Source organism: Delphinus delphis, chromosome 10 (genome assembly GCF_949987515.2).
Source record: "Delphinus delphis chromosome 10, mDelDel1.2, whole genome shotgun sequence".
Classification (NCBI taxonomy): domain Eukaryota; kingdom Metazoa; phylum Chordata; class Mammalia; order Artiodactyla; family Delphinidae; genus Delphinus; species Delphinus delphis.
The window spans coordinates 22099565-22114095 of NC_082692.2; the positions used below are offsets into that span (position 1 = coordinate 22099565).

General features: G+C 41.9%; 6 non-coding genes across 6 annotated transcripts; 1 reads left to right on the forward strand and 5 right to left on the reverse strand.

Moving 5' to 3' along the window:
• Positions 1–2965: 2965 nt before the first annotated feature.
• TRNAA-UGC (transfer RNA alanine (anticodon UGC)) lies at positions 2966–3037 on the reverse strand. The gene has a single exon. It is a non-coding gene; the product is annotated as a tRNA-Ala (tRNA).
• Positions 3038–7332: 4295 nt separating this feature from the next.
• On the reverse strand, positions 7333–7439 carry LOC132432978 (U6 spliceosomal RNA). The gene has a single exon (XR_009521032.1). It is a non-coding gene; the product is annotated as a U6 spliceosomal RNA (small nuclear RNA).
• Positions 7440–8179: 740 nt separating this feature from the next.
• On the reverse strand, positions 8180–8252 carry TRNAF-GAA (transfer RNA phenylalanine (anticodon GAA)). The gene has a single exon. It is a non-coding gene; the product is annotated as a tRNA-Phe (tRNA).
• Positions 8253–9243: 991 nt separating this feature from the next.
• On the reverse strand, positions 9244–9315 carry TRNAA-AGC (transfer RNA alanine (anticodon AGC)). Its single transcript has one exon. It is a non-coding gene; the product is annotated as a tRNA-Ala (tRNA).
• Positions 9316–11058: 1743 nt separating this feature from the next.
• Positions 11059–11130, reverse strand: TRNAA-AGC (transfer RNA alanine (anticodon AGC)). Its single transcript has one exon. It is a non-coding gene; the product is annotated as a tRNA-Ala (tRNA).
• A 2108-nt stretch (positions 11131–13238) lies between these two features.
• TRNAA-AGC (transfer RNA alanine (anticodon AGC)) lies at positions 13239–13310 on the forward strand. The gene has a single exon. It is a non-coding gene; the product is annotated as a tRNA-Ala (tRNA).
• Positions 13311–14531: the final 1221 nt, after the last annotated feature.

The window sequence follows — 14531 nt, forward strand, 5'->3', positions numbered from 1 at the left end:
ATTCTTTCCGCTCTGTCATCTCTTTCCTTCCGGAAGGACCTAAATCCCCCTCTGTCCGCCCCGTCCCTACCACCCTTCCCCAATACTTAACGCTGAGGATTTCCCTGGTGGCGCAGTGGTTAAGAATTCACCTACCTAAAGCTAGTGACTAAGGGTTTGAGCCCTGGCCCAGGAAGATCCCCGATGCCGCGGAACAACTAAACTCGAGTGCCACAATTAGCCTGTGCTCTAAAGCCCGCGAGCCACAACTATGGAGCCCACGTGCTACAAATACTGGAGCCAGAAATACTTGACTTTTCTATAAAATACTTAACTTTTCTTCTTTGTTTTCTTCTGCATTACCTCTGTGGTCTTTTAGGCAGCTTTGGAGGCAGAGGAGGATGAAGTTGGGGGAAAGGAAGAATTTGAAGACAAGAAAAATGCCCCATTCCTGGGACTTTCCTTGGTGATGGAATGGAAATGCCTTCCTGAGAGCTAGCTGTGGAGCAGACTTTGAAGCAAGCTGAGAGAAGTAGGGAAGATACCCGAAGCAGAAACAAAGAGCCGCAAGGTCCGAAATCAATCTAAAGCCAGGCATTCTTTTGTTTTCCTGCAATGCATACCAATGACTCCTAATTCTCCAATTCCAATGGGTCTTTTTCAGTCCGTGTGCTACTCTCATCTCAGGCGCCTTCTCTTCCATAGCCATGTGAAAATCCAGGTCTCTAGATGCAAGCTATCTGCTGAATTATAGACTCAGGTATGACCTTGCTTACCAGACATCTTCATCATCATGAAGTTGCTTCCTACACATTTCAAATTCATCTCATGTTCAAACAGTGCCAGAACCAGTGATTGTCTGTGGCAGACACTTACCCCTTTTCCTTTAGTAGCTGAAGGTTTTCTGTCTTCTCTTTCCATCCGGACCTAAATTTCCAGAGGTAACTTTCTGAGTTCCCTTCTTTGTACTCACTCCCCTGAATTTTTTGCTGGGTCTCTGGCAGTCAGGAGCAGCGGAGGTACAGTCCCCTGCTGTGATGATGTGGGAAACCGGTGGTACCATGGAGATGACCAGAGAAGGAGTGACAAATCCCAAGGTCCAAGCTGAAGCCACTTGAGGCACACTGACCATCAGGGAGCCAAAGGTGAACCTTAGAGGTCCTAGGTATTAGTTATTTTCTTTCCCTGGGAAAAGTGCCCAGAATATGGATTCCCTTGGGGGCTACAGTGTCTACAGTCCCAGTGCTCTTCAGAGACTTTCTGTCTTTCATGATTCTGCCCACTGCCTTCATTTATCTGAGACTGTATGGAGGCTCCATGTCTAATCCAGTGAGTATGAAGAGGAAGAGAGAGAAGATGCATCAGGGTTCCTGGCATGGAAAACACCAAGGGCAAGCTTTTGTTCTCTGCCAGGAGCTGCTAGGAGCCACTGGAAGGAAAATAAAGAGGACAACAGATAGCTCACTCAAAAAGGAATTTAAAAGCAGTCTCTACTTGGCATCCGCCCTAAAATAGACACTGCCTTGTAAAAGCATTTCTCAACTGGGAGGGTCCAAAAACGATGCCCTTGGATGTCTGTGCTTTAGGGGTTTACAGCAGCTGCTGGGTAAACTGGGCATCCTCAGGTCCAGTGTCTGTGGAGTCCTGTCTTCTCATCTTCCACTGTGAGTTGCTAATCCTACCCTCTCAGCCCTCCTAGCCTTTGAGAGGCTAAATGGAAATCTTTTTTGTTTGTACACATGAACCAGCTTCCCTCCCTCTGCAAAATTCAGCTTTTGCATTATTCTACTCTTTTGATATACAAACTAGCAACCAAAAAAAAAAAAAAACTGAAAATGGAACTGATTTTGATATATTCACCTAATGCACAATTATGTATAGCAACAAAGTTGTTGTATAATTTTAATTAGCTCTTTGTTTATACCAATAGTGTTTATTTTAGGAAACACAAGAAATTTATGCATCCGTCTGTTTTTATCCCTCCCTCTTCATCTCCCCAACCCTGCACACACTACCCCTTTGGTTGCATCTCAGAAATCTTTGGTGTGATGTTAAATCATGTATTCCACTTTATGACTTTATTTAAAATTCTAAAAACAAGAAACTGGAATTCCGTGGGCAAATGTAGGAAATGTAGAAGGGAAGACATTTTAATTCATTACTCGCCAATATCCTTGCAGCTTTATTTCAGCCAGGAGTGTGTGTATGGGGTTGGGTGTTTTCTACTACCTGGTCTGTGAAAATCTCCAATGAGACCCAATTTATCATCTGCCAAAATCCAGCTTCTAACAAAAATTTTTAATGCCTTAAGCCTAATTTCCACCCAAATCAAACTATTCCTGCCAGCTAATAGCTTCCAACCCTGAAACTTCCAATTATGTTCCCAATGTTCACGTTGACAGTCTCATCATTCCTTAGCACTGCTGTTTGGGTTGTTCAATGTTCTCTCAGTCACTCACTCGGAAAGATTTGGGACCCACTTCCCCCACCTCAACTGCTTGCGTCCAGTAATGGATGGAGGGGTGGAGGGAATGGAGGTGGGGATGAGAAGGGGGAGGCAGGGGAGGCAGGTGAAAGCTTTTCTCTTGTCTGTTAGATGATGCAGATCTGACTGCTCATACAACGAAAAGAACTAAAAGAATAGGGCCGTTTCTCTTCCCCTTTATTCTGTCCTTTTTCTATTCTGTCTTTATTTGCGTATGCCAGTTGTGGTGGGAGGCTTCTTGCTTTGGAAGTGAAATGTCTGATGGGAATGTCTTTCTTTTCCTTTCTTCCCTTCTTCCCTCCTTCCCTCCCTCCCTTCCTTCCTTCCTTCCTTCCTTCCTCTTTTCCTCTCTTTCTCTCTCCTAATTCTTGTCTTTATTTTGCTGTTGCCCCGCCCTGGGAGGTGATAAGCCAGAGGCAGCAAAAATGGGAAAACTATAAAAGCAATCCACTGCCCTTCTTTTCGCAGAGGATATGAGAAAAGGGGTTGACAAAACTTAAGTGGAGGTGCCAGGGATTGAACCAGGGACCTCGTACATGCAAAGCACGCGCTCTACCACTGAGCTACACCCCCATACCTCTACCTTTTTCTAGCTATTTCATAAAATATTATTTCTCCGTCTTTTTTTTTTTTTTCTTGTAAGCTAAGAGTTCTCTGGAGAAAGTCTATCAGGTTAAATTACACTATTTCTGAAATTACTAAACTGGATACAGTCTAGTGGCTTCTCCCTGGCCTGCAGTTATTTAATTAACCCAGGAACAGTTGAAAGAATAATGCCTTCTAAGAGATAATTGACTGAGAATGTCTTACTTTTTTCTTTTTCTCTCTTTCTGTTCTTTTTCCTTCATGCTCCTCAATAATACTACCAATGGAATTGATTGCTCAAGATTGATGTTGGGAATCTGCCATGTTTGTCGTTTTGGGTTCAGGAAATCCTGAATGAGCCAGATCTTTCTTTTTTGTTTCCTTCAATTAAATGTTCCTTGGGAAGACAGACATCACCAATGATGATGAGGCCCTTAGAGTGGAAAGGGATCAGGAGCAAATGGGTATGAAGTTAACTGTGCTATGAGCAAGAAAAAGTGAGTTAGGGAATATAAAGAGGAAAGTGGGAAACGTTTGTGCCAACATGGTTTAAGAGAGTAAAAGAAAAGGGCAGGAACAAAGGTGCTAGAAACCAAACCCAGTACTTCATTTTGTGCACTCTACTCTCACATAATCCGAGAAATTCGGAAAAATACCTGTCCCCACTGATTTCCATTATTTGCTACTGGTTCTCCAAGAATAAGTCTAGAAATGAAAAGCAAGGATTTAGAAATTTTAGAAGATCTTGTAAATTGCTTTCACTCCCAAGTTCATGATCAGAGGACTTGACTCATTTTAATAGTGTGTAGATCTAATGGGGTGCTGTCCAATTGCTTGGTGTATAGAATGTGGAGAGGGCAGCATACTAGAACGGGAGAGACAACACTTTATTCAACTTAGGCTTTCAGCTGGCACACTTACACATAAAGGTAGGTTAACAAGAGAAAAACAGAGCTTGTTAATGTGTGCAACAGGCATCACACAGAAGAAACCTAAACAAAAAGTAACTCAAAGTGGCGGCTTGGCACCGCGGCTAATGAAGTATATTCAACAAAGAACAGTAAATTTGTAGACAAATGACAGGATCGAGGAATGCAGTTTTCATCTTCCAAGGGCAGAAAACTGTGGGAAATTAAATATATGGGAAGAAACTAGTGGAGTAAGATTTGTTTGCAGATTCCTCTGGTGCGTCTCTGGGCTGATAAGAGTTTGTCTCCAGTAAAAGGAGAATTTATATCCTGCCTTTGGGTGGATATGGGAGGGTAGAGAGAGCTTTCCTGTGTGTGTGTGGTTTTTTTGGGGTTTTTTTTTTTTTGCATCTTAATTAACTTCAGCTCAAAATAATTTTCATGTCAAAGAGGCATATTTTGCGTGACATAATCTGGTTTCATACATAGTCATGTGCAGAGGGAGCATGTTACAGTGTGTGATATATTAGAGCTAATTTGTCACTTCAACTCAAAAGTCCATGAAGATCTGAGAAATTATGAGTATGTCTTTCTATATCTTATCATATTTAAATCCTTTTAAGTTGCTTTTTAAATTTACAGTTTGATGTCATTAGTTTAAAAAGCCATTTAAAATTACATTATTTCTACTTAAACTAATTTACTGAATGCTAAACTAGATGTATTTCACTTTATTTTATTTTATTTTTTGGCGGCGCCGCGCGGCTTGCAGGATCTTAATTCCCCAACCAGGGATTTAACCCACGCCCTCAGCAGTGAAAGTGCGGAGTCCTAACCACGGGACCGCCAGGGAATTCCCATATTTCACTTTTTTCCCACCCCCCCCCCCCGCAAAATAAGGAGGTAGCTCAATATGAAGAGGATAGAAGTGATTCCAAAAACCGAAGGCCAGTTTTAGGCAGAAATACGAACACTCACAAGGAGCTGGTCTCATCACGCAGAATGAGAAACACTCTCCTGCGGTTGGAGGTGCCGCGGATTGAACCCGGGGCCTCGAGCATGCCAAGCACGCGCTGAGCTACACCCCCTTACTCTTTTTGCTCGTGGAATAAAATTTAATGGCAATATCTAACTGCCTTGTGTTTCCAGAACCTGAAATTGTTAGTACAAAAATCCCTTATGTACGATTCCGTTATTTCTGAAATTCCTTTATTGCATTCTCTTTCCAGTCTACATGAAGAGAAAGGCATCTTCATGCTAGGCAGAAAGGTACATTCCTAGGATCTATTCACACTTGTCAACCTACAAAAGGTGCATAGAAGAAGGAAAAGAAGAGCTAGAATCAGTGACACTCAAGGAACAACTGGGAGAACTAGCCCCACAACTTAATTTCTTCATACAGATCCCCATTGTAAGAATTTGCTGTCACCTAGAATATCATTCTGTGTCAGAATGTAAGAAAGTGCTTAAAGATGATAGTAAGCTCAACAGATTACAGTATCTTCGAGACAATCTTGGAAACACTGAGCATTAAAATGAATAAGAAACAATAAAGGAATACAAAGTAATGGATGAAATAAGACTGCTAGACCAGAGAGTTGACTGAAATACTAGGTCTGAGTGAGGAGATAGCCAGCGTCAAAGGATCCTCAACTTTGCTCTGAGGATGGTAAGAATGACTCTGTTGTCTGTTACACAACATGGGGGCTTCAAAAGTTCAGTCTGAATTGAGAGGCCAGTGGCTCAAACAGATTACTCAGACACTTGTTGAATTAAAGTTCTAAAATCACATGTAGTTTGGCTAGAGTAAGGTTCCATAAGTTCATTGAGGGTTCATTCATAGAAAAATCTAGAGCCATTTTGTGACCTTCAGTGATGCCTAAAGGATTAGTGGGCTAGAAGACATAAGAAACCCCCAAACCCTTGAAATAAGGCAATTATAGCTTTCTCTCTAGATTTTTGTCGTGGCTCCATTACTTGAATAGGCAGGAAGCTCTGGGAGCAGCATTTTTTCCCCAGCACACACCAGGCATTTATCGCTAGCTTATCACCTTCTAGAATACGGTGGAGGAAAAGCTAAGGAAACAAAAATGTGACTCATGTTTTTAGTAGGATGATGTTTCCTTTAACTGAAATTATCTGTAAGTCCCATGTTCTTCACTATAGAAAATGTACATTGCTTCCCCGACCCTCACCAAACTTGAGGAATTGGGAATGGGTCTTTCCACTTTTTATTTTTCTTATTTATGCCCTTTAATTTATTGATTTCAAACTTTTCCCAAATCTAAGAGCCAGTGCACTTGAACTGAATGAAGAAGCCTCTTCCCAGTGAGTGATAGATGATGAGCATCATCACTTACTGCCAGGTGGTGGAGAGCTTGAAGGCATTGAAACTTGTTGGGTTTCCCAAGGGAAACTTGAAATCCTGCTCACAGAACTCTAGGTTGAGTTCTGACTGTGGTCAATGTGACACATTTATTTTTTCAAACTTTCAAAATAAAAAAACAGTGCTTGTTTAATGTAGCTGGAGGTAACAAGTGGATAATAGTAATAACAATGGGTTACATTAAATGATTATATCACCTCCTTGATAAACAGACTCCCTAAGAGGTGAAGTAATTAGTTGGCCACTAGTTCACAGCCAACATGTAACAGGGCAAGTTTCAAAGCCAAGCAGATTTCCTAGAACACCTGCTCCAGATCCTTCTTTACAGTCAGGAATCCTGAAGTCAAAAGACAGATAGAATGACTTTTGGATTCATTTCCGTTTGAAAATGTCATTATCACTCACAGGGAAAGGGATGGCCCTACATAATTTCTTAATGTTGAGCAGCTCTCAATGCTGTGGGGAAATGAGAAAGAAGGGAATGAATTCATAAATATGTACCACGAAATAAAACACCTTAAATGCAGCAATATGGCCTGCAAACCCTACTATGACATTTTGTAGGGGACGCTACAGCTCTGGTTCTGGACGCCTCAAGGAACGGAGGACACAAAGACAGGAGAGAGGAAAACAAAGTATTTCTGAGAGTGAGGCATTATAGCATCTCTTTCAAATGGAATTTTCTCTGCAATAAAGAGAATGCCAAGGAGTTTGCGACTAGGACAATATCTACCAAATAAATCAGTTGAATACGTGTCCACTAGCTAGACCTGTAGATTCGGGTAGCTCACTAGGTAAATTTCAGAATTTTTAATCTGGGGAAACAAAGTTTGAATCCCTAGGGGTTCAGGTTCCATGTGTTTACATTTATTCTCCAGTTATTTCTAATCGGGAAAAGGTTACTGAAGTCTTGCCTGCTTGATGTTCTGAATATTTACAATGGACTCTTCTACCCTAGTGGCTGGTAAACTATTGCGTTCGAGCTAAGAATGGTTTTGGAAAGTTTCATGGATGTGCATGTCATCCTTGCGCAGAGGTCATGGGAATTTTCTCTGTATCTTTCCAGTTTTAGTATAAGTGTTGCCGAAAGGAGTACCGTTTTTTATTTTTAAAGGTGAAAAATAAAACAAAAAATAGTATTGGGTGACACGTGAAGTTTATATGAAATTTAAATTTCGGTGTCCATATATAAAGTTTTATTCGAATACAGCCACTTCATTTACACGTCGTCTATGGCTACTTTAGGGCTATCACGGAGAGTAATTGCAACAGAGACAGCACGTGGCACCCCTTCCCCTTCCCACTGCTGCTGTGCGCACTACGCATTGCAGCGACTCAGTGATCTTTCCTCAAGTTTTTCAGTGTCCTGTGCATCTCTGAACCATAACATTTTATTGTTATTACTTTTATTAGTAGTGCTTGCACATCATGTGAAAACAAAACAAAAAGTGTGAACTGTGGCGCAACACTGTTTTTATTGTGCAATTAGGCTTTAGCATGCTAAAGGAACTCAACATTCGTGGGCATCATCCGAGTGAATAGGTACCGGTCCACGGCCTGTTAGGTACCAGGCCGCACAGCAGGAGGTGAGCGGCGGACGAGCGAGCGAAGCTTCATCTGCCGCTGCTCGTCGCTCCCCACCGCTCCCCACCGCTCCCCACTGCTCTCTATCGCTCGCATTACCGCCTGAACCATCCACACCCCTGTCCGTGGAAAAATTGTCTTCCACGAAACCGGTCCCTGGTGTCAAAAATGTTGGGGGCTGCTGCATTACGACGTTCCTTATTAATGCGCAGAAAGGAAACTCACCCCTGGGATCAACTAAAACTCTTAGTGTGCCGAAACCCGGGATCGAACCAAGGACCTTTAGATCTTCAGTCTAACGCTCTCCCAACTGAGCTATTTCGGCTACCTGAAAACCCCCTATTCCTGACATTTCTTTTTTAATATTTAGATTGTTTTCAACTTCCGTTTTAGACGTTTTCAGATTCCTTAAGCGTGGCTGCCTAATTGTCCAATATACTTGCCTATCTGGAAAGACCTGGAATCTATACCTTCCACGTATGCCAGTTGCATCCAATTCCTGGCAGTATTGGATGAACACGTAAAGGTGGGAGAATTTGAAAAGAGGTAATAATGAGGGATTCAATAGAAAGCCTTTCCGCTCCTCTACATCCTGTCAGTTGACCCAGATACAGCTCAGAATCTAAAGGAAACTAAAGAAAATATTATTGGGGGGGGGTCCCTTATTTTTCTCTTCTTTTCATTCTTTCATCTCTCACAATCTCCAAAAATGCTGAGAAATGGAGTCCAATGATGCTGTGAATTTGCTAAAAGAATACCGTATACATAAATATTACCAGACTAAACTCTTGAGACGATATTCCCAACTGACAGGGAAGCAACTTTCACAAAATTTAGAAAATTTGAAACGGCATATCTCATCATAACAGAATTTCTTCACAAAAATTCCTTCAAAAATGAAAATGAAACTACAACCAAATCAGATTTTGATTGGCTCCTTCGTTAGCCAGGCAAGGAAATCATTTAGCATTGTGATGTAATAAACAGTGCACAGCACCATTTCATATTCAAGTATAAATAGAATATATGAGCAGGGCCTACACACATGAGTAATTTGCATGAGAAAGTAGCTTATGTTCCCATGGCTCCTACACTTGATACAATCCTCCATTCGTCAATCTACCTCTATAGCTTCATAGGGAGTTCCTACAACTAAAGAAGAAGAAGAAAAAAGAACCAGACTTGGTTTATAGGTGGTTCTGCTCATATACTGGTGAGCAGAGGTGAGCACTTTTCTCAACTCTGGGAGCTGCTAAACCACTGTAAAGAATAATTAATGTTATTCTGTAGCAGTTCTCAGCAAAGAGACTCCTAAGTGGAGGTGCCGGGGATTGAACCCGGGGCCTCGTGCATGCTAAGCACGTGCTCTACCACTGAGCTACACCCCCGATGTTGGGGGCTTATTTCATTCATATTAGAAATCAGTGAGGATTTGGTGAGTCTCGCAAAACCACCAATTGTTCTGTGAATTAACTTAACGAGCTCTAGCGGGTGCACTCCACCCAAAGTGCACTCCACTCACAAAGGTGAGCAGCTTCCATAGTACCTGAATGTTGGTGGTGAAGGTAAACCCTCTCAGTGGGCGTTACTTCAAGCAGGGCACATGACTGTTCATTTTGCTTGTAGAGTAGGGATCTACACTAATTTATGAGAGGTGGCTAATAGTTTGGCTGGTAATTAGGAGCTTGGAAGGAAAATTATTGAAAAAGTGGTGACAGAGAGGTCTGGGAAAGAGGCGGGTAGTTAGAATTGCCCAAATGTGCAGTCTAAGGATATTTGTTTCCATGTGAATGCCCTCCAGAGAACAACCTCCTCAGAGGCGATCTAATAGGCAGTTGGACACGATGACCCATTCTGTTGATGTCTGGAAGCTTCTCTTTAGCCACCATTCTACTTGCCCAGTGAGCTCATGGACAAACTGGCCATGATGACAGGAACAGAGGTCATACACAGGTTCAGCAACATGCACCTCTATGCACCGAAATGATGTAGTTCAAACCACTGCTAAGTGACTAAACTACCAATATCACAGACAAACTTTGAGCCCTCACAAGCTATCATTCCATGGGGGAAGCAGCTAAACCCCTGGTGTCAGGTTCATTCTATTTGACCAATTCTGTATTAAGGGGACAGTGTATATCTCACTGGAATAAATACTTAACCTGGATGTGGATTTTCCTTCACCTCCCACAATGCTTCTGCCAAAACCACCAACCATGGATTTACTGAATGTCATATTCAACAGCATCCACAGCATTGTTTCTGAGACAAGAAGCCAGTTTATAGCAAATAAAATTTGGCAGTGGGCTAATGTTCTGGAATTCACTGGCCTCACCGTAAGCCCCTAACCCTGAAGCAGATGGCCTGATGGGATGGTGGAATGACCTTTTGAATACTTGGTTATTGTATGAGCTGAGAGACAATACTTTGGAGCGGGGAGGAGGGGCTGTGTAATGATATCCAGGATATGGTGAATATTCTTAATCAGTGACTAATAATGGGAATGTGTGTCTCTCTCATCAGGACTCATGGATGCACGAATCAGAGAGAGGAAGTGGTCTTTTCACTGTTATGGCTAACAGACACAGGGGCATTTTGCTTCCTCTCTAATCCACTGATAACTTTTATTTGGACTCCAAAGTCTTTAGGTGATTTTTCTGGTGTCTCTTTGTGATTGGAATTTATGAATAAAAGGCATTATTTTATTTAAAAAGATAAAAACAGTGTGGAAAGGGGGTTTATTGAGTGATGTCAAAGAAAGCTTGACAGCCTAAAATCCCTAATTTCACTAAATCAGTACTCTGATGAATTCACTTTAGGAACTGAAGGGAGGAATGTGTGGTCAGCTAATTTGTGTAAATTACTGAGAGGGGAATAATTCCTCACGACAAAAATCTGACCTCCTTTCATAATCCCAATAAGGATACGTAACTCCTCATGACAAAAATCTGACCTCTTTTCATAATCCCAATAAGGATGGGTGACACTATTTTGGCTAAATCAGAACACTTGTGGATTCACTTAACCACCTGCAACCTTTCTGCACATTTCTCAACCCTGGGAGCTGCTGAACCACTGTAAAGAATAATCAATGTTATTCTCTAGCGGTTCCCAACAAAGAGACCCCAAAGTGGAAGTGCCGGGGATTGAACCCGGGGCCTCGTGCATGCTAAGCACGCACTCTACCACTGAGCTACACCCCCGATGCTGGTGGCCTATTTCATTCATATTAGAAATTAGTGAGGATTTGGTGAGTCTCGCAAAATCACCAATTGTTTTGTGAATTAACTTAACAAGGTCTAGCGGGTGCACTCCACCCAAAGTAAATGTCTTAACACCAGATTACTTGCTCAGAAAGACTGATGATCCATTGTTCCCTACTTCTGCTGACTATAGAAGATAATCATGCTTGGAGGTAGAAGAGTAGACGAGCACAGAGAAGGGATCATCACTGGGCAGATTTGCTTCTCCTTAGCCCACAGCTATTGCATTGACCAAGGCACAGTTGAAAGAATAATGCCTTCTTAAAGATAATTGACCGAGAATGTCTTACTTTTTTTCCTCTTTCTGTTCTTTTTCTTTCATGCTCCTCAGTGCTACTGCCAGTGGCACTGAGTCCTCAAACCTGATGATGTGAATCTGTTGTGTTTGTTGCCTCAGGTTCAAGAGATCCTACATGAGCCAGATTTTTCTTTTTTGTTTCTTTCAGCCAAATGTTCGTTGGGAAGACAGACTTCAACAGTGATGAGGCCATTGGAGTGGAGTAAAGGGTTATGAATTTAACTTTGCTATTGAGCAGGAAAAGGTAAGGTAATATAGAGAGGAAAGTGGGAAAAGTCTGTGCAAGCATGGTTTAAGAGAGTGAAATAGGACAGTAATGGAGGTGCTAGAAATGAAAGGTTGCATCAAAGATGCTGGCTTGGAAATGCTGGATGAACATATGGCAAAATTAAGTTAAATGAAGCGATTTAGTATCCATATCAAGGAATATCAAGAAAGAAGTTATTGATTTAGAGAAGAATTGGATTGTTAAACCTGAATCTTTATGACCCTATTCTTTCATCTGCTTTCAGTTTTCACTACTCTAATCTGAATGGTGAACTTATCCTTCATTTAAGAATGCTTAATACTATCTCCTGGACATTCCAGACAAATTTGGACATTCCAGACAAAGGGCAAAACTCTACCAGTGATGGCATGTCAGCTACAGGGATGTTTTGTCAGTAAGGAAAATGAGAAGGCTCAAGTAATTGTTAAAATGTCCAGGGATGTTCATCTCTTTCCCTCATGTCACTGGTTAATTAAGCAGTGAAATCAAGATACGAAATGTCACATAAATTCTCACACATATATATCATACATATAGCACTGACACACACACAATAAAGAGATTATTCTTTTATGTGTCATTTCACAGTGACTAAACCTCACAATACTCCCCAATGCACACACACACATAAAACCTCAAAGTAAAATGAAATTAAAAGTGTGATGCTGAGTAGCAAGTATATTGGAATTTCTTATCCTGCAACTTTCCTAGATTTTTCCAAGTAAACTTTATATTTTTATTTTAAAACTGTAAATGAAATCACAACCAAAATAGGTCAGTTAACAAAGCACAGTTGTTGGATTATGATAGTTCCATTTGGATTCCAAAGGTTTGATATAAAATTCCTGTAAGAAAATGAGATGTATTAAGAAACCTGGGAGACTGGCTAGTTTTGATGTCACTCCCATGATTACATATGTGTTGTCTGTGCATGTGTTCAAAACAGAATAACAGCAAAAACCCCTAATCATTGATAACAATGATGGCATTTGGACTGGAGAAGCCTGAGCCGGAGGCTAAATTCTGCAGTGAAGGGGAAGGAAATGATGATGAGAGATGACAGGACTAGGGGAAAATAGAGCGTCAGAAGATAGTATATTAGGAAGGTTTGCCTATCAGAGGAAAGAACCTCCAGAAAGGACCTCTAAGCAGCAACTGGCATCTGTACCAGAAGGAAAAAAAAAGTCTTTAATACAATTCACTTACACTGTAGATTTCAAGACGGTGATCTTACAACATATGTTTGGCTGAATCACCAGATGTTAAGGATGGGTAGACATAGTGGGTCTCAAATCTGAGTGGAAGGAGCGTCTTCTTGGGAGACCGTGACTTTGATGCTATGTCAAGCACAGTGGCACGGAACAGCTTGGCGGAGCGCTTCTTGCAAGAGACATTTACGTTGGGTGGAGTGCGCTCCCTAGAGCGCATGTAAGTTAATTCATGGAACAATTTCTAGTATGAATGAAATGGCCCGGCCTTGTCGGGGGTGTAGCTCAGTGGTAGAGCGCGTGCTTAGCATGCACGAGGCCCCGGGTTCAATCCCCGGCACCTCCACTTGGGCATCTCTCTTTATTGGGAACCGCGGCAAGCAAACCAGGAGTGGCTTAGGCTTTCTGAGTGAGAGAATATCCAAGTTTCCTGCCTTGTCCTGGTGCCACAATCTTCTTTGTCACTGTGGAATACAACGATGCTCGTGCTGAGTTACTCAAACCGTTTTTTCACGTTTTTATTAGCCATTTGCTCTCTAGCCATTTTGAACAATCACAGCTATGCCGTGGGATACACACAGCATAAGGGATGCCTGCCCCTACCCTTACTATTCTTAGGTATTGTGTGATGACTTCTGAAGTAGCCAAAGTGAAGCCAGGTACTTCTGATCCTCATGTGTCTTTGGTGGAAATAGCATTGGGCTTAAAGCAAAGATCCACAGGAGAGGAACAGAGGAAGTCTGTTCAAACTATTGCTCTTCAGACTCCCGCTGGGAGAAGTGTAGAATACAAGCAGTAAAGGAGAACACTGAAAATGTCCTAAAAGATATCTAGAAGAAAACTGGGTTTGCGAGGACTGACTTCTGCGTATGAGTAAGAAACAAGAATGTAAGGACTAAAGAACCTGCTCTCAGAGACTGAAACGGTCGACTTTCAGGTCGAAAGTTTGATGCGCTATCCGAGGTGCTGACACTTGTATTCTTGGACATCTATTCAAAAGTATTTGTTTGTTGTCCGGCTTACCTTTCTTTCTCATTTGTCCCTAGCATTCCAAGCCCAATGCGCTAAAAATCAGTTGCTGCCTCAGATACGTAAGCCCAAAGACACCGGCAGACCCTGCTTCTACGCTCAACATTGCTCCCACTACGGTCACACGGGAATCCAGATGTGGCTTTCCAGCTGCTCTTTATAAAGCTATCAATTCCAGCAGTACTGCACCGCAAACAAAAATTCAACCACACGAGCGCCCTACAAAGTGCTCAACTTGTTTAACCCGCGAGGAAAAGAGCAACTAGTAGCTCTCAGACTACGATAACTGGAACAAAACAAACTGGATTCTTGTGGGACATAACGTTTTCACCTACTTCGCTTAGAATAATGGAGCTTCTCTTGCGGTGGACCTGTAGAAATGCAGAAGAGATAAAGACCTTGGATACATCCACATACTCCCTCATCCAAATATTACTCGTGTTTAATTCTCATTCCCAAACTTTCTTCTAGCGTCTCGTTCTCCTGTCCTCCTTGGCTGCTTCTCCCACTCAACTGTCTTCCCCTCCCCACAGGATAC